Below are 19,626 nucleotides of genomic sequence, written 5' to 3' on the forward strand. Positions count from 1 at the left end.
ATCTTCCTTACAACTTTCAATTGCTGGCAATGGCTTAAGAAAACTATATCATTTTCATGTCGTCTAGAAATATATATTTTTATTTAGCTTTTATTTACTATATTCATTTTTCAACTGAAACAGCTGTTCTTTTGCAAATCATGATAATCTCACCTGTATGGGGAAAAAAATATCATTTGGTATTAAGAATGAGTTTGTATGAGATTTCTACGACTGTTTTGTAAAGCATATCTGAAGATACACTTTTGAATTTCCAGTGAGGCAATAAAAATAAAAACGGGGAAAAAAAAGGACAAAAAAAGGAAGTGGTTTTGGCTCATTTAGTAGGTCCCATGACTTTGAGGAGCATCCTACAACATTGTTCTGTGCTGTGATAGAGACATCCTGGGTAGTTCCAGGCTACTTGGCATTGCTATTCAAAGAGACTATCCTGTGTGTACAAATCAGTACAGCTGATTTAGCCTAGCCTGCATGCTTGGGTTAATTAGCCCAAATTAAAGCTAATTAGTGAGCTAGCTCAGATGGAACAGTATCCTGCTGCAGTTATTCTGTTTCTGGTTGTGAACCTGGCTTGCTCTGAGCCGGCTTAGTGTTCTCAGCTTAGCTGCATGGCATGGGTTTGCCCTAAATAACACACTCCGGGATCGGCTGAGTATGTTGCAGAGCCAGGAATAGAACTACCATCGCTTGACTTCATGACCTGCCTGAAACCATGCTATTGTTGATTTTTTTCTCAGAGTTCTTGATTTTATTTTTAAAAAACCTTCAATTTTACAGCTGAGCAGCTTGAGGTATAAAGAGGTCAGTCGATGGCACTACTGGGAGTAACACCTGGTATCCTTTTGAAAGCCTATTCCAGGCTCTTTGGCTCTAAGCAGTAGAACACACAGACTCCTTTAGACTTATTCCAGAAACCATCTATAAATACAACAGCGTCAGGTTTGTTTTGAGCCCACACATAAGGAGTTTATTTGAGGGCACCCTCAGGCAGCCTTTTCAGTTATAAAATAAATTCTGAAGAAACTCGGCTTTGGCTGAGGCTTTTTAGATATTCTCCAGGTTTTGCTGTGAGTAATATGTAATACTGCTTGCAATTTAAGGCTCTGGAAGGGTGCAGTTGCAAAGATCTGTAGGATGGCATTCTTTTTCACATGTATTTATGCATTCTGCCAATTTCTTTTCTTCCCTTCCCTTCTTTTTTTCTCCTCTCAATGTGACAGAAAGCAAGAAAGGTTACTGTGAGTTCCATTATAACCACTGTCTGTTGATGCTCGCTGCTAAATGAAGTGTGAAGTGGGTTGTTAATGGAGATTTTTTTTTCTCCTGTAGGATTAGCTTTTCGCCTTTGTGATAAAAGAACAACATACTCATCATATACACATCACTGTTGATATCCACAAATGCTTAGTTTTATATATATATATATATATATTTTTTTTTTTTCTGGTCTCTGTTGGACCAATGATTCTGAGATTAATTTACATGTTAAGGGTTAACAGACTGTATAGCAAATCAGCTTTCATAAGCTATTTCTTTTTTACTGGCTCCAGGGTAGCTGATGGTTAGAGCCTTACGTTTATCTACATTACCTGAAGTACTGTCTCAGTAATCCTTTCACTTCAGACAAGAAACATGCAGTCATATTCATCTTGAAAAATACAAGGAATGAAGCTACATAATAGACAAACACAGAACAGTGTGCATTAAGCAGCAGGTAATTCTTAACCTCTGTTGTCTGTAGTGTGGATTAGCAGTTACAATACTATTTCTGTATAGAAATTGAATCCATCTTTATTCAGTTTAAGGATGTGTTTGAATTAAAGCTTAGAAATAAGTCAGCTAAAAAGACATATAATCACCTATTTTAATACCTTGCTAAAAAGGGATGGACTATGAGCCTATGGCGTTTCAACTCCATATTTTATACTGACGTTTTATTGCTGGTTATCCCAGAACACTGAAAGAGTTAACATGCAATATAGTAGCACAAGCAAATCCGACTGGAAAATAACAAACATAGTACAATGTTATAAATGAAGTCTCAACTCAATCTGAATTTAGTAATATTTATAAAGGTATAAAAGACAAGTAAACAGCACTGGGTGTGCGGGGAGTCCACGCTCCACCAACACGCACACACAAACATCAAACATACTAAATATATAGAACATTGCTTTTACATACTAAACCCGGGTATGCCTACACATTTGTACAATCAGAAAATCAGTTCCATGACTTAAAAGTCTCCATTTTCCATTCCTTTTCTTGACTACTAACAAGTCTCCATTTTCCATTCCTTTTGAACAATATGTCTTGCTTTAAGTTGTCAAGCAACTCGGTCTTTGGGCCTTATGTATCCTGTTCTTCCCAGATCAAAGAAAAGCATATCCATCCCTTTTCAAGGCCAATGGGGCCTGGGTCAAAAGGCATGTCCAGGTCAGCAGGGGGCGTAACAGCAAAAGCCTTCAATGGCTGTAGCAGCAGAGGGGCCGATGGCGTAGCAGTCGGATCATTACCACTCCATAGGTTGCTTGTTCTCCAGCCGTTAAGGTATGGAAGTTTCTGGGTGTTTGCTGTTGCTGTTATTTGCAAAGTTGTTTGACCAATGAAAAGTTGTTTTGAAAAGAACTGCTGTGAAGAGAAGAGTATAAGACGGGAGCCTGCCTTCAAGATAAAAAAAAAAAAAAAAAAGGCAACACGATATGATGAAGCTATGTCATCAATGAAGAAGCAGAAAGAAGGAATGAAAAGGAACAGGCTAGCAGAACAGAGACCAGGATGGGAAAAGGCACATTGATCGCCTCATGAAGACAGGTGTGGCCAGACTCAGCAAACTGCTCAGAGAAGCTCATACAGAAAGTTGCTGGAAATGGGCACACTGGAGCTGGGAAGAAGTTCGAGCTGAGAGAAGCTGACCCATGCACACAACTGCCCCTCGCTGGTAAGCAGTTGCGCATTATGGGGAATCATACATTCTTAGGAACAAAGACTGTCCTGGTAACCTTACAGTTTATCCTCCTTCTTAACAATCAGACAGTTTATGATCCTGAAACATGGGACCAAATTGAGGTCAAGGTGTGGGACTCTGCAACTAAAAACGACACGGTTGCAGTGGGATTGCTCAGCACCTGGTGAGCAATCTCTGAGGCCTTAAAGAGCCTCAAAAAGAGCGTGTGGGACCAGAGTCAGAAACATGTGGTTTTGCCACACAGTGAGGGAGCTGCGGGCTCCTTTGCTGATGCGACTGCTACGCCATCATCCCCTCTGCTGCTACAGCCGTCGAAGGCTTTTGCTGTTACGCCCCCTGCTGACCCAGATGTGCCTTTTGACCCAGGCCAATTGGCCTTGAAAAGGGATGGATATGCTTTTCTTTGATCTGGGAAGAACAGGATACATAAGGGCAGAAGGCCGAGTTGCTTGACAACTTAAAGCGAGACATATTGTTCAAAAGGAATGGAAAATGGAGACTTGTTAGTAGTCAAGAAAAGGAATGGAAAATGAAGACTGTTAAGTCATGGAACTTAAAAGATTGTTTGTTACCTTTTCTGATTGTACATATGTGTAAGCGTATTGGAGTTTAGTAAGTCATGGAACTTAAAGGACCTTTTCTGATTGTATAAGCATACTCACGTTTAGTATGTAAAAGCGATGTTCTATATATTTAGAATGTTTGATGTTCGTGTGTGCGTGTTGGTGGAGCATAGTCTCCCTGCACACCCAGTGCTGTTTACTTGCCTTTTATATGTTTTATAGCTTTTATACCTTTTATACTTTTTATATAAGTATAAATGTTACTAAATTCGGGTTGAGTTGAGACTTCATTTATAACAGAATTATTTTGCACTTTAACAATCAGTAAAAATACTTAGTTTCACAGGCATTATTAGTCTGCTGTCAATCTGGTATTGTCTTCAAATCACATCTTGGCTTTTATTGTAAATGCTTAATCATTTGTTTCCTCTATTAAAAATCTCCAGCCTTTGTCCCTAGTTTGATTCAGTGTTTCAAAAAGAACAGCAAAGAAAGAGTGTTGATCATAGTGTACGCAGACTGTCCCTTGGGCACTCTCTTGTTCTTTATGAGCTGGCAAAATAACAAATCAGAGCCATGATACTACTGAAATGCTGATAAATGCAAGGCTTTTAAAATTAGTTTTATCTTCATACTTCTCTTTTTCCCTCTATTCCTAATCCCCTTCATGTAGTTTTGACTGATTCTGTTTTTATTATTTCTTATACTGTAATATTTACTGAAAAATAACATTATAGATTGTTCAAATATTTAAACATTTTATATTTCAAGACAGACATACTAAAACCTATCTGTGTACTTATAAATATTACATATATATATATCTATATACACACGTACACATGTGAGAGTCACACGTGGAAACAATATACAGGTTTAAAAATGTTTCAGATTTCCAGAAATCAGCCTGGGGATCCCAAAGTATTCATTCATCTCTTCCTCTCTACATTTTGTATAAGTGAGAAATGATTACAGAAGGAGAAAAACCTGAAACTACTATTGCCTTGCAGAGCAAACAGCTAATTTACAATATAAAATTGATTGGGATACATGTTTACTTTTTTCAGTATCTTCCAAAGAAAAACCTTCATGAAAAGCTCATTGTTCTGGCCACCTGTTTTCCCACTTGAGTTCTATATATTCTACACCTCATAGAGTAATTTTCACAAAAAAGTACATTCTGATCACAGAATTTTCTCTGTGAGGGAGAGATTCATGTACTACCTGGAAAAGGTGTTAGGATACTATTTGAAAAACCATGAAGTAAAAAAGGCAAAGATCAATTTTCTGGTGCTCTGTATAATAGCTGCTGGCTAGAGGATTACAAAAAACAAATGTTCAATTTTATCATGAGACCTGAACAGGGGAAAAAAACAAACAAAACAAAGCAAAAAAAATTTACAAGTGTTGATTTGTGATAAATCACCTCATATGAAAACTTTTTAAACAAGGTCATATTGCTCTTTTTGATGTGTTTCCTCAATACCCATGCAAAGCAATTATTGAAGCAGGCAGCCTCAAAAAAGGCTGTCCTAAGACTGGACAAATACATGGACTCTGAGCTGTGCATGTGAACTGTATGTTGTGTGGGATTTACTACTCCACCTGGATACACACATGTCCATGGGGCCTGATGAGGTTCAACCTAGAGTACTCAGAGAGCTGGCTGATGTCATTGCAGGACCTCTCTCAATAGTTTTCAATGGTCCTGGGAATCCTGAGAGGTCACAGTTGACTGGAAGCTATAAAATGTCCACATCCCTGGAGACATTCAAGGCCAGGCTGGATGCAGCTCTGGGCAGCCTACTCTAGTGGTTGGCAACCCCACCCAGAGCATGGGGGTTGAAACTAGATGATCTTTAAGGTCCTTTTCAACCCAGGCCATTCTATGATTCTATGAAATATGGTCCCAATTTTCAAGAAGGGCAAGAAAGAAGATCCTGGCAATTGCAGGCCTGTCAGTCTCAATTCAGTGTCTGGTAAATTTATGGAGAAGATTATTCTGGGAGTTACTGAAAAACATCTAGAGGACAAAGTAGTCACTGGTCCCAGCCAACAGGGCTTCACTAGGGGAAGGTCCTGTCTAACAAACTTAATTTACTTTTATGACAAGATCACCCAGCTAGTTGACCAAATGAAGCCGGTCAATTTACTCTTTCTGGATTTCAGTAAAGCTTTCAATACTATCTCTCACAATATCCTTCTGGACAAAATGACCAGAATACAGTTAGATAAAGGCAAAACAATGGGTGAACAATTGGCTGACAGGTCGGGCCCAGAGGGCTCTTGTAAATGGGGTTACATTAGGCTAGTGACCTGTCACTAGTGAGGTTCCACAGGGCTCCATTTCAGGACATGTCCTCTCCAATGTTTTTCATAAATAATTTGGATGAAGGACATGAAGTTTTTTGAGCGAGTTTGCAGATGATACCAAATTGGGTGGAGCTGTTGACTCCATCATGGGCGGTGAGGCCTTGCAGAGATTAGGACAAATTAGAGAGCTGGGCAATCACCAACAATATGAAGTTTAACAAGATCAAGTGCTCAATTCTGCACCTGGGAAGGGGCAAACCTGGTTATACATATAGACTGGGGGATGAGATGCTGGAGATCAGCTCTGCAGAAAGGGATCTGAGGATTTTGATTGACACCAAGCTGATTATGAACCAGCAGTGTGCCTTGGTGACCAGGAGGAACAACTTTATCCTAGGGTGCATCAAGAACAGCCTTGCTAGCTGGTCAAGGGAAGTGATTGTCCCAGTCTGCTCCGTGCTGGTTCGGCCTCGCCTTGAATACTATGTGCAGTTTTGGGCACCACAGTTTATGAAAGATATAAAACTGTTAGAGAGTGTACAAAGGAGGGCAACAAATATGGTAAAAGGTCTAGAGGGGAAGACGTATGAGAAGCAGCTGAAGTCACTTGGATAGTTCAGCATGGAGAAGAAGAGGCTAAGGGGAGACCTCATTATGGTCTACAAATTCCTCACAAGGGGAAGCAGAGGGGCAGGCGCTGATCTATTCCCTCTGGTGACCATCGATAGGACCTGAGGGAACAGCTTGAAGCTATGACGGAGGAGGTTCAGGCTGGATATCAGAAAAAGGTTTTTCACTGAGAGGGTGTTTGGGCACTGGAACAGGTTCTTGAGGGAAGTGGTCATGGCACCAAGCCTTCCAGAGTTCAAGAAACATTGGAAAATACTCTCAGACACATAGTCTTTAGAAAACCAGGAGCTGGACCCAATGATCCTTGTGGGACACTTCTAACTTGATGTTCTGTGATTCTATGATTCCTTTCTGTAGGTAAAGACAGGTATTGAACAGTTAAGAGTTTTCAGTGAAAGGTGCCAATAACCTTTTAGAATAAATAAATAAACAAACAACTCTCTGTTATGCAAGCTCCATGACAACATTTCAGTAGGCAGTGATTTTAATTGAAGTATAAAAGTATGTTACATGGTACAGGAGAGATGATTCATTTCTTGTTATATCCAACCAACAACGTAGTCAAAACATATTTGATAAAAGAGAAATGAATGCACCAGGAATGCATGACATACTGTGGGATTTTTTGAGTAAATATGTTTGTAAAGAAGTAAATATAAAAATAAAAAAGTTACAAAGGAAATTCTCATCACCAGCTCTGTAGTGACACTTGTGTTCTGTTATTCAGTAAGTATGGCAACATGGCAGACATGTTGCCCTTACATAAACTAGGAATATTTGTGAATTCAGTCCAGACTAACACACTGGCCAGAGTGCTTTTTGCTGGAATGTGAGAATATTCAACAGCTCTAGGAAAGGATTTGGAACAATGCTTATAAGTACCTCTTTATGATCTAGTAAAGCTGTGAAAGTACTGACATAATGAAGATGTGATACATAAATATTGGGAATGCTCTGTTCAGGGACACTTGAGAATGCTGCATGCTGGTTTTGTAATAAAAGATGAAATAATATGAGAGAATGCAGTTTCTGAACTATGTATTAATGCAGCAGTTTAAACTGATCTACTCAATATTAAAAACAAATAAGAATGGGGGGAAAAATACTTGTTAAAACTAATGATTTGTTCTTATAACTGTTCCAGCGTAGTTGGAATGCAACCAGACTGCCTTTTTGAGGCTGAAACTGTTAGTTTTTTTTTGTGTGTGTGTGTGTTTTGTTTGTTTTTTGCTTGTTATGATGGTGGTTATTTTCATTTACACAACAGAGAATCTGACCTGTGATAGATTTGCAGACACTGACACTATAGAAAGAATAACATTACCATATTAAATAGAATTGTTAGTAGGTCTTTGGGATATCTCTTAATGTTTTCAGAAAGATGAAGTATCTGTATTTCCTCAGTTATCTACAGAATCCTCAAAGGAAGAGAAGGTTAGAATCTCATTCTTGTTTCACAGAATCATACCATAGAATGGTTTGGGTTGGAAGGGACCTTAAATATCATCTTGTTCCAACCTCCTTGTCATGAGCAGGAATGACACCTGCTTGCCCAAGGCCTCATCCAAATTGGCCTTGAACACATCCAGGGATGAGGCATCCATAACCTCTCTGGGCAACCTGGTCCAGTGCCTCACCACCATCTGAGTGAAGAATTTCCTTCTAATATCTAATCTAAATCTCCCCTCTTTTAGTTTTAAACCATCCTACCTTGTCCTGTCACTATCTGCCTGAACAAAACGTTGCTCTCTTTTTTATAAGTCCCCTTTAAGTATTGAAAAGCTTCAATGAGGTCTTCCTGGAGCCTTCTCTTCTCCAGACTGAACAACCCTAGCTTTCTCAACCAAGAAAGGTTGAGAGGTAAGAGAGGTGCTAAAACCCTCTGATCATCTTCATGGACAGCATCTGGACCTGCTCTGAAAGGTCCACATCCTTCTTGTGCTGGGGGCCCCAGACCTAGATCCATCCATCACTGCCTCCTCCCCCCCCCCCCCCCAAGTGGGGCCTCACAAGGGCAGAGTGGGACAGTCATTTCCCTTGGCCTGCTGGCCACACTCCTCTGTTGATGCAGCCCAGGACACAGTTGACCTTCTTGGCTGCACATGCACACTGATGGCTCATGTTGAGCTTTTTGTCCACCAGAACCCCCAAGTCCTTCTCTGCAGGGCTGCCCTCAATGAGTTCTTCTCCCAGTCTGTGCTCATGGCTGGGATTACCCTGACCCAGGTCTAGCACCTTGCACTTTTATTTGTTGAACCTCATTAGATTCACATGGGCCCACTTCTCAGGCTTGTCCAGGTTGTTTCAGCCAAATAAAGTAATAAAATTGCCTTAAATTTATGCAGAAACAGTGCATAATCCCCTTTGTTAACCTTTGCATAATTTTCAAAGAAAACAAGGGTAAGAAAAATAGTAATTAGCAGGTTTGATTTAAGTTGAAAATCAGGGGTCACCATAGCCACCTAGGAGAGAGGTAAACTGGCCACTTGCAGCTTGCACCATCAGAAGGCTGATGCTTAAATGAGGATGCTAGTAACACACAGATGAATAAAGAGGCATGTTGCAGTGGGAAGGGCAGGAGACAGACAGGAGCTTATAAGGTCAATCCTGTCCATAATTGTCTCTGTTATATGACATGGAAAATAATATTTGTCTGGAGGAAATGGAAAAGCCTACTTCTCTGCTTCACAAACGTAAAGGTTAGTAAGGAATTTTTCTTCAGGACCTACAAAGATTTAGGAATACAGTAAAGAGAACTTCCATGTGCTTTCCATCACTTTAATAATTCGTGTTTTGATTGAGTCAGTAATGTCTCTCACAAGTGATAGGATAAGGATTTTGAGCTTGATTTTGTGACTATTTAGCCATATGTATGCATGTTTAAAATGCAGATGCAATTACATGCCAAATTTGTACATGAAGGCAATTAACTTAATGGATATACAGACAGGATAATTATGTCTGCAAATGTGCATAATTCACTGTGTCTGTGTATACAGTTATCTGATTTGTTCATGCAACTGCAATGATTGTGCATGCATATACTTCTATATTTAAATTATCCAAAAAAAATTTGCTTTATGTGTTTTTTTGTCTTCCTTTAATTTTATTGTCTAATTAAAACAAGCATTGTGTAAAACAATGAATACTTGATAAAAATATATTATGTTGTTAAATATTAATCTTTTCCATATGATTATATTTTCCATATTCCAAACTTAGTAATTGAGACCATTGTTAAAACATTAGATATAAACAATGGCAGAGCTTTTTCTTGTTCTGTAAACTGGACGTCAATCTATTGTCCTGGGCAGATGTAGTTTAAGGCACACCCATGTAATATTTAAGCCCTTAACATAAGCTATTAAAACAATTGGATTCTTCTGAAGCTTGTTTCCCCAACAGAGAAACTGCAATTACAGTTTTGCCAGTGTCTTTCTTATTGATTTTGATTTCAGCTGAAGTTAAATATGAAGAATAAATCATAAAAGATTTCCAATGAATTTGTGATAGTAAGACAAGTTAAGTGGAAATTCCTTGTAGTTGACTATTTTTTTTTTTTTCCTTCTGCATGTATCCTAAAATATGTTTGTAAATAAGAATCTCGTAAGACCTTTATTCTGCTAGACAAGAAATTTGGGATCATATCTACAATGCTCAATTTTGCTTTGCAAATCTTCAGAGTCACCAAGTCACCAAGTACTTTCTTAGCATAACGTCTTTTGCTGAAGCTAATTATTTATTCAGAGGTGTTTTTTTTTTTTTTTTTTTTTATAGGGTACATCTTAAAGTACATCTTGAATATAGAAAACTGTTTTCATGTGTGTTTTAAGTTGTTTTAAATCTAGGTATTACACTAAATATCTAATCCACTGTGCTAGAGTCAAGTTGTAGGTTGCTTAGAGTCATTTCCACGCAGTTATCATAGAACCACAGAATCACAGAATTGTAGGGGTTGGAAGAGACCTCGATCATCAAGTCCAGTGCCAAAGCAGGTTCCTAAGGGCAGGCAGTTATATATGTATGTACTATTCATGCTGGAAGGGCAGCAGAGAAATTCCTTGCACTCCATATCCTGGATGAGGTCCATGCAGTATTTAAGTCATATTAAAGTAGCTATTGTTAAACCTTTCCTTTATTGTCCTATTTAAAACCACAAATTAAGCCAGTAAGGAAGTTATCCAAAACATTTCTCAGATTATTAGCATTCCATAGTTGCATAACACTTTTGTCCCAGAAAAATAAATGTGAATTTTATTATCACATCAATTACTCATTTGAACTTCTCAGTAGATTAATGTTAGAGGAAAAATTAAACAGAAACTTCAAATTGTTTTTGCTCACATAATTTAAAAATGCTAAAAATTCTTTGGGTACATCTGTTCTAACTGCTGGTCAGTAGAAGATTCAGTAAAGTTTTCTTCAATATCCAGATTTACTTCGCATGTTTTAATCTGGTTGCCATTCTGCTCACTTCCTCATTTTATTCCCATAAAGTTTTATGCCCTTTTGGCAAATATAAGCTTATAAGCTTATATTTTATAAGTTAATTTCCTGTTTAAAGATGAAAATTTGACAGAACAAACTCAGTGTCTACAACCACAACTATAATGTACTTTATGTAATTAGATCTAATTTGTAGCAGCGTCCCCTCAGATCACTTTGAAATAATTCTAAAGAGGGCACTAGTTCAGCGTTTACATGCAATTGGGAATCTGAAGGGATATGGATAGGTAATTTTCACAACCACAGAAATGGGTCTGCACGACAACAAACTAGTTCATGTATTACCATTATCTGTGTAACGTCAAAAAAAAAAAAAAAAAGAGTAAAAAACAAACAAACAAACAATATAAAGAGCTAAATTCAAATAAAAGCCTCTATCCAGGCGTATGCACAAACTTTTACTACGCAAATAACTTTTCCTGTTTTTGTCCTTGCCATTCAGAATTCAACTATTTCAGCTAATATGCAATCTGTTCTGTTTTCAAATATTTTGAATATTCCAAACATCCGTAAAAATGATTGAAGTACAAAATAATAAATTGGTTGCAAATTTCCTCAAACCAAATTAAAAAAAAAAAAAAAAAAAAAAAGAAGAAGAAAAGAAATACGTTTCTCACTTCTTTCTGATCTTTCTGAATATCAAGCCTTGATGCCTCTCTGAAAGATAAAAGTTAGGTTGAACAGAAAATGTTGAAAACTATACAAGAATAAGGAGTTGTAATTCAACTGTGTGTTATGCAAGACATCTAATGGAGCCTTTTGGCCCTGAAAATATGAATCCATAAGTATAAATCTCTGAAACATAAAATGAAATGTTCTCTCAGTTCTGTCAAAGCAAAGTGTTTTGTCACTTTTACACAACATCAATGGCAGCATTTTTCTAGAATGTAATTCTCAAGGAGACACCATTTTATTTGTGTAAAGAAGCTATCATTTTAGCTGGTTAATGAAGCATTGTGTTTAGAAATGCTTCTTTTCAAGTAAACTGTCAATCTATTTTGCTTAAAGGGTTATGAAATTTATTTACTTATTTATTTATTTATTTTTCCCAGTGTGTGAATTCATGCTTCCAGGTATTTTCAGAATCTGTTTTCCTCATCACTATCTAGGAGAAAAAAAGAAGGAGGGAAGGGAAGGCCTTGGGGACATTGTAGACACTCTGTGGTATGCTTATTTGAAGTGTGAATGACACTCGGCATGTCCTGGTCATTCTCATGTAACTTTGCCTTTTTGACAGTATGAGGCAGGCAAGAATGTCAGAAATCTTTTCTGTTAATGCATGCTACCCAGAAGGCCTAAATTTGTACTGAAACAATGTGGAGATGTGTAACTAGATTTTGGAAACAGTTCAGAATTCAGCTGGAACTAAGCAGTACACATACAGAATGGCTATTTGGGACACAGGTGTAATAATAATACATAAATTCAAGATATATGCAACCTTCAGGCTAATGCTGTAAAGGTTGGGAAGTCTAAGGACATGGATGTAAGGTTTTTGTAGTGTCTGACCAAAATAGTTGTTCCTTCACGCCAGCAAGATACATGTACCTCTATTTCAGCCCTCGTGACTGAGGACTTCCTTAGTTGTCAGATTCTCAGATTCTGCATTAAAAGGTGTCATCCTTTTTTTTTTTTTTTTTTTTTTTTCTTCTTGTAGAATCCTACTTTAATTATTATTATCATTTTTTTTTTTCTCTCCTCAGTGATACAATTTCATCTGAAGAAGTGAGTGGCATAAAATCTTGCAGTATGAGAGTTGAGCAGTGCCACCTCTACCAGTTCCACCTTGGACAGCTGTCACAGTGAAAAACCATTGGTCATCCCTGCCTGAAGAAGGGCTTTGACACTTGTATTCAGAAATGGCAGTCAGCCAGAAAGCTCAGTCTCATATATATGCAGAAACCTGGAGGAAGGGCAGGATTCAGTGCTCTTAAATATTTCTTACTGATTGACTTAGGCCTCTGCTTTGCTCTTTGCAATGGCTGTCACAGTCCTTTTCCCAGCTTTTATCCCACCCCCACCTTCATGGCATGTTTTGTACAAGCACCTCTGTAGAGTGTGAATTCCAGTACTAAGGCTAGGAGCCTAAATCCAGCAGTGGCAATACCCAAGGTCTTGAGTCACGTTGTGGCCCCAAATCTTTCTGAAGCTAATTTGAACACTGTTTGGCTGCTGTCTCAGTGACAACAGATTTCAAGAACAGAAATGTTGACGGCCCTACCTTATCTTTGCTCTTTTAAAGTACACATTTCTGTATTTATATCATTTAAAGGATATCATACTTAAATGGTCAAATATGAATCATACATTATTATTTATTAATTATTCAATTAATTAGTTTATAGAAATTCTGCCTTTATGAGACTCTTAACTATTAGAATCAGATTAGAGATAAATGTACATGTGAGTAGATTTCCTCCCCTCACTAAGGTCATAGAGCTTGTTCTAGAAACAATCAGGGCAGTGTTCAAAATCACAAAGTTTTATTGAAGACACGGGTAGGTCATTGTTTCATCACTGTTAAGTATAATATCAGAGGTCTTTTAAATCAGAGAAAATAATGAAAACATAAGCCTGAGAAAGGGCCAATTGCCTTTCTGTTGCCAGCCAGCAATTGCCAACCTCCAGTATAGGAAGCTGCAGATGTTTCTTATAGAGAAATGATTTAAGACTTGCATCTTGTTAAGAATAAGACTGAAAACAATGTTAAGAATAACAGTTCTGTTACCACTGGACAACAGATTTTCTTGTGCTTGTGTGATGGTATGTAAAAGCACTTCCAGGAACTGAAAACAGGTATTTTTACAATTTAAAGCAAAGAGGAGACACTAGATCATCTGTTTTACCTTGATATGACAGGTGGAAAGAATCTACCCAGCTGGGCATCCACTGGGATAAATCAGGAGTGCTGCTAAACCATATCTTGTTTTTGGGTTAAACATCACCCAGAGACATCAATAGTTATAGAATGCATCTTTTCCCTCAGTCATTTCCTTCATTGACTTATTACCATCAATGTTAGAGGAGAGCTCCTCTCTTCCCATTTGAATTTATCTGGTTTCAGTTTTTCTCTACTGGATCAGATTCTCTTCAGTATACACATATTTCTCCACAAGGTTTCATACGATGCAATCAGACCTTTCAGTCTTCTTTTTGATAAAACAAACAGATGGACTTGTTACAGTCTTCACAGTGAGGTATTTCCTTCCAACTTTAAATAGCTTTATGATTTGTTTTCTGCATGATTTGTCAATGTCATTTAAAAAACCTAGCAATAAGAAAATGTCATGCCACGTTCCAGTGCTAGCCTCAACTGACTATGCAGACTTATAATTATGCCTTTTTTTTTTTTTTTTTTTTCCATGGCAGAAGAATGTTATGTAAACCACTGAGAATGCGTGTCAAATTGCTCATCTATCATTACCCAGCTGAAAATCAGCTTTTCAGGATATAATTCTTCATTTTGTAAATATATTTGCATTTGGCTCTGTTTAAATGTGAATTTACTGAGCAACAGAACTTTGTGTGATTGGCTTAGTCCACTAATTATTTATGTTATTTTGATAGGCTTGCAAGATATGTTAAAATCAATATTGTGTTTAATTCATGATCAGTCTTGGAAGTGCTGAACAACATGAGGAACTGACCATCATTAAATAAGGATCCTATACTGAGATCTGTCCATACATGATTCCTATTGAGTTCAACATGCATCTTGCTGATATCTTATAGATTGTTTATTATTTACCTTATATTAAGATTTTTATTTTTATTTTTTGCATTAAATTAGCATTAAACACGTGTTTACTTCTGAGAATGCCCAGTACTTTTGTTGATCCTCAGCGATTATAAAGAAACATGGGATGAATGATCTTTTCAGTCAAATACAGGTGATTAGAAATAGAAGTTTTAAAAAGATACACTGAGAAAAAAATAGAATTTTTATGAAATGTTTTATTTGCCTTGTAAGAAAAGATCCTCAATACATCTCAGTTAATGTTTTTAAAAAAGATTTTTGTTGTTCTTCTTTTGCAGATTATTACCAAATATTTTCTGTGGGCAGAGTAAATCCAATTCCCATTGACCAGAATGACCAAAAATATAGTACTGTTGGAGATACAAAATTGTTAATGTAGTGATATATTGGTTTAATATGGCAAAATACCACGTGTTCCTCTCCTCAAGCTGTAGCTTCACAGTATGTCAGCTTCAGTGACAATAACAGTTTAAAGCATTCCCAACCCCTTCATCCCTTCAGATGTGCATTTTCAAGTATTCATGAGGCTCTCAGATGAAACAGTGAATGAACTCAGGTCAAAAATATTAATAAGGGAAAATAATATTAAAAAAAATTAGTTTCAAGCCAGATAAATTTGGTAATGGTGCAGTCCCACAAAGAGATGGGTCAGCCCATTTGTTCCTGGAGGTGGTGGGAAAGCATGCACAGGAACAGCTGGACCAGGATGCAACTGGGAAATATTTCAGGAGTGAGTATTGTGAAACTGGCAATGTTAGAGCACTGCATTTTTTAATGAAAGTCAGTTATCAACCAGAAATGTGGCAAATCTGTCAGTCTAACCTTGGTACAGGGGAAGGTTACAGAGCAGATCATCTTGAGTGCCATCACAGAGCACACAGAGGACAATGAAGTGGTCAGAAGCAGCCAGCATAGGTTTATGAAAGGCAGGTCCTGCCTAACTAACCTTATCTCCTTCTATGACAAGAATGCTTAGTACATGAGGAAGGATTATGATGTTTTTTATTAGGATTTTAACAAAGTGTTTGACACTTTCCCATAGTATTCTCCTGGAGAAAATGGAGGCTCGTGACTTAGACAGGTGTACAGTTTTGGTGGGTGACAAACTGGCTGGATGGCCAGGATCAAAACATCATAGTGAATGAAACTTCTGGCAGCTGAACCAGTGGCATTTGCAGGGCTCAGTCTTGAGGTCAGTTTTTCTAATATTTTTATCAATGGTCTGGATGAAGGGATCAAGAACACCTTGAGTAAGTTTGCAAATGATGGCAAGTCAGGTGGGAGTGTTGATCTGCTTGAGGGCAGGAAGGATCTGCAGAGGGATCTGTATAGGCTGGACTAATGGGCCACATCCAGACACAAGACATTCAGTTTATCACCAGCTAATTGTTGGGTGCTGCATTTGGGACATAATTGCAGTAGTATAGGCTTAGAGAAGAGTGTCTGGAAAGTTGTCCAGTGGAAAAGGACTTGTGTGTGCTTTTTGAGAACTGGCTGAACATGAGCCAGCAGTATGCTCAGGTGGCCAAGAAGGCCAGTGGCATCCTGGCCTGCATCAGAAAAAGTGTGGCCTGCATCACTAAGGAATTGGTTGTTTTCTTGCATATGGCACTGGTGAGAGCACACCTTGAGTGTTCAGTTTTGGACTCCTCACTACAAGAAAGATATTAAGTTGCTCAAGCATGAAAAAAGGAGAGGAGAGGGGAAGAGAGGAGACGAGATGAGACAAAACGAGACAAGACAAGAATAACAAAGTTGGTGAAGACCTATGAGGAGTGGTTGAGTTAACTGGGGTGAACCACCATGCCTGGATGCAAACTACAGAGGTTTGTGTTCAGCTGTGAAGCACCAAGAAACAAGTCCAAGTCTTTCTATTAATCTGTATGCTTTAAATCTTTCAGATCATATAAACATCTTGGGCAATATCCTCATTCATTATTCAAACTTAACAGCATAGTACATTATTTTGTGTTTGTTTTGGCCAGTTTTCTAAGAAGAAGGTGTGGGTTTCAAAATGTAAAACCCTAGAATCATAATTCATGTTAATTCATGTCCAAACTATCTATCCCTATTTCAAAGCATCCACATTTTACTGAATGCATTTTCTAATTAGGCAGGCATGTTTTTGAAATCTTTTCCAGACTTGAACAAGATAAAATCTTTGTCTAAAAGATGTACTGATTCCACCCAATCAGATTACCTGCTAATACCCATTTGACATGCATGTGTTGCAAGATAGTTTTTTTGTTTGTTTGTTTGTTTTCTGCTGTCATCTAGCCAAAGAGAAACAGAATTCATCTAGTAGATGGTTTAATCTAAGAAACTAATTTGTAGCCACCAGTTTACAATGCTCCAGTTGCCCATTGAATTAGTTAAAATTATTATTATTATTATTTTCATTTGCTCTAAACACTGATATGTGAATTAACATAAATATACATTTTCCCTTATTTTTTCCAGGCTTCATTACATAATGATTCACAATGATATTAAGTAGTCTCAGAATGATTTATAATAACTAGTGTCCTGCCTCTCTGTTTTGATTTTCATATTAAAAAAAAAAATGTGTTTTTCTGTAACAAAAGATTTTTCCCCACACTATGTGAATTCAGACACCTACCTTTTTAATTGTGCTGTAAATATTAAAAGTAAAATTGGAAATTTAGGACAATTTTTAAGCTATGCTTATTACCTTTATTTTTGTACAAAATAGAACCACTTTGGTGATTCTATGTTCAGAGACATGCGGCATCAAGCAAACATTTTGAATTTAATTTTTTACATCATCATGCATTTTTTGTTCTTCAGTTGAGGAAATTTAATGTCCATTTTCTCCCTGTAGTTTTCCAACCTCTATTTATTGTGTGAAACACTATAAATACATTCTCAGCATGTTGCTATAACAATTGTTTTGTTTTTATGCATGCAATAAAAATGAGGGGATTATAAAACTACTATGTAAGCACTGTTTGAAAGGCAAGTGTCTGAGATGTATGAATAGAAATACAGATCTGTACTTCCTACAGTTTCCATGCTGCTTTATTAAACTATTGATCCTCTTGTCCCTAATTTTAACCATCTTTAAGCTTACTAATAAATTAATTAAAGCACTGTACAATGGAAGAAGCAGAAAGCAGGCTGAATTTCATAGAGGGCCCTAACAATACATAGAATGGTTTAATTTCATTCCCTACCTCTCTTCAAACCTCTGGCAGAGAGCATGGGATCTGTGGGTTCAAAAGTGCAGTATGTAAATGACTGAATTCTGCAGAAGTAGCAAGACCAGACAGTTGCTGTTTAAAGGTCTGACTGACATTGTGATGACATGTTTGTGACAGCTTGAAGTCACAAGGCCACTTGAAGTCAATGGGGATAGTCACATTGTGTAAAGACAAAATACAAGGTCTTGCTCCATCACAACATGGTTTAACATGAAGAAAGAACCATACCATCAAATGGAAAACAAAACCAGTGGAAGATACTGTCTTTCTGGAGAGACAGTATTTGAAAGTATAAACTGTTCACTCAGTGCAGCTGATTGTTATATAAATATATATGTATATATATATATATATATATATTTATTTTTTTTTTTTTTTTCCCAAGAGAAAAGAATCTCAATCAATTGTCAGTATGGAATTTCTATAAAAAGGAATGCAAAACTGAGTGTAAGTTTAGTTAGTTTTTCACTTTTGGGTATTTTCAACTGTATCCTTATAGGAAGATGATTAGATTGATATACCTAGATTTCAGCAAGGCTTTTGACATAGTTTCCCACCACATTCTACTGGAAAAACTGGCTGCTCATGGCTTGAATGTCTCTGCATCTGAACTGAAGTTGGCTTGGGAGTTAGTATAAATAGAGACAGTAGCGCAAACAAAACTGTACCAATGCCATTGAATATCATTGCAAAATCTGAATGCAGACGCTACACTTGGACAAGGAGGGTTATAGCAGTGATGTTTAATCCATAAGTGGGCTACTTCATGAAAGTGTGAACAAGCACAAACTTTTCTCACTGTATTGGTGGTATGGGATTGGAGAAGAGTTTTGAAGGTTCTGTGGTTTGCACTTTCTCAGACTTTAATGTCATAAGAAACCATTTAATGATTTAGTTGTGCTTCCTGTATGAGACCATAGATTTTCTACTGCATCTGCCTTCAAGAATAGTACCTATGGATTATCTACAAAATGTCGTTTGGATTTGTAGGCAATCTTGATTTTTAAAATTCCAGCAGAGAAAAATTAAACACATCTAATGGTAAATTCTTCATATTAGATATTTGTATCTTATTTCTATTGATTGCATCTTACTTGACCTTCCCTTCACTGACTCTTGTTCTGTCCTCTGAACAAAGGCCTTCACTGAGGCCTGAGGCTTCTGCTGCACCTCTGGGTCAGGTTGTTACTACTCCTTTCTGTGTCTACTCCTTTTTTCCAGTTGGTCTTGATCAACTATTTTCATTTTTTTTTTTGAAACTGCCTCTTTTCAAAGGATAAGTATCTAAATATGGATCAAGATTTCAGCCTGCTCAAGTTGTGATCAGTTTTGCTTATTCAGGCTGTATGCTTCAGATTTTCAAGCAGCTCCCATTCATTTACCACAATGAGTTTCACATAAAAGTAGCAATATTCCTTGTAGACTTTTCAGGAATAGTCTAGGCAGCAATGTTTCAGGTAGCAAACACAAGGTATCTCTCTGACATTCTATTTTTTTAATGGTGTATATATATTTATTTTTCCTCTTTACATATGCTGTAAAGATATCCTTATATGAGCATATAAAGATATCCTTATATAAGCATATAAGGATGTAGTTTACCCACTTAAATTGTTGGAGGAAACACTAACTTTGAGCCCATTTACCTGTTTGAACACAGGCCTGTAA

This window comes from Anas acuta, chromosome 1 (assembly GCF_963932015.1).
Source record: "Anas acuta chromosome 1, bAnaAcu1.1, whole genome shotgun sequence".
Lineage (NCBI taxonomy): Eukaryota > Metazoa > Chordata > Aves > Anseriformes > Anatidae > Anas > Anas acuta.